The sequence below is a fragment of the Berghia stephanieae genome, chromosome 4 (assembly GCF_034508935.2).
Source record: "Berghia stephanieae isolate SIO BIC M18660-M18661 chromosome 4, UCSD_Bste_1.3, whole genome shotgun sequence".
NCBI classification, from domain to species: domain Eukaryota; kingdom Metazoa; phylum Mollusca; class Gastropoda; order Nudibranchia; family Aeolidiidae; genus Berghia; species Berghia stephanieae.
In genome coordinates, this window is record NC_088363.1 from 25,822,197 (window position 1) to 25,823,711 (window position 1,515).

Here is a 1,515-nt window from a genome sequence, read left to right on the forward strand (position 1 = left end):
TAATATATACATCCCATGCTGATTGTCACTACCCCCCCCCCCAACCATTTCCACCATCCAAGTACCAGCGGCCTTTTCTCTTTGATTTCGTATCATGGTCTACCCGAAGCCCAACACCTCGATCGTTTGTGGGTCAACCCCCCCCCCCTCCCCCCACCTTCCCCCGTAATCAATTTATAATTTTCTCTCTGTATAGAGCGCCACATGCACAATTATATACTATTGAATGACACTGACCTTGCCCCTCCCCTAACACAAGCCAACAGCAACCCAAGCTATCCTCTATCACGTGACCTTAGATCCGATGCTGCATACCGCTTGAGAGTCTTCACTATCCAGATCTCGTTCATGGTCACGTGAGAAGGCTATATCCGTTCGGGTTCGGCGTTCGGGTTCGGCGTTCGACCCGATTTCGTTAAAAGCCTATTTAGTGACCGGGATTACGAGAACGGCCATAAATAGATCGTTTGACATAATATGTTATGCACTGCATTAACCAGTTAACTGCCGTACTCTGGACAGACACGTATTTAAAAATTGGGCCAGAAAACTTGTCTTTGAAAAATCGATCAATTTAAAGGACCCTCATTTTTGCAAATTCTCTAAAACCTGGGACCTCGCCATGTCTTTGCCAAGATGAGGATAATTTAAATCGATTGATATTTGAAGGAGTTTTCTGGCCATTAAAAAAAAAAATATATGTGCGTTTCTTTCCAGAGGACAGTTAACAGATTACATGGGATTTATTTGTTTCGTTGCAACCTGAGAAAAAAAATGAAGCACCGTGAAACGCATTGAATCTGAGTCTTTGAAACTGAAATCGCGCTATACGAAATTATTGTGCATAATTATCAACGGAAGATAAGCAGTAGGTAGAACGTAGCCTACTTCAAACCTTACAAAATGGTATGGTATACTTATTTATTAATATTTATCATTGTTTGTAGCAAAGTCTTAAGCATTCACTTACGTGTAATATTATTATTGGCTGAATATTCTGTGTGGTTCGCCCTGAGAACGTACATATTCCTTGGTGCTATGTCCGCCCTGCATACACCACCACATGAAACCATATCGTAGTGTAAAGGTCCTCTCTGCATATCATCTAATCCCGATTCACAATAGCTGGACTCGAAAGCATTCACAATGGCAGATCCTTGGCTGAACCCAGAACAATAATGTATGATTACAGTGAAGTAATATAATGTAACTGTAAATATAAACAGTCTCCACATGTTCAATTTCAGTATTACTAGCACTTTAGTTGTTGAGTAATAATATCCGTATCTATAATACCGTGACTTACTTCACTGACGAGAAGAATATTTTTAACATGTTCGTTCGATGATATCGCTTACATATTGCGAATTTTATTCATCTTATGTCTCCATTATCGGTCAAATAATTTAGTCTCCTTAGTTACAGTCAATGATTATGATCGTTGGTGAGTTCAAAACACTTCAACCCCAAAAATCGAAAGAAAACGCATTTTTGTGATATCTCCGTGTTAAGTTC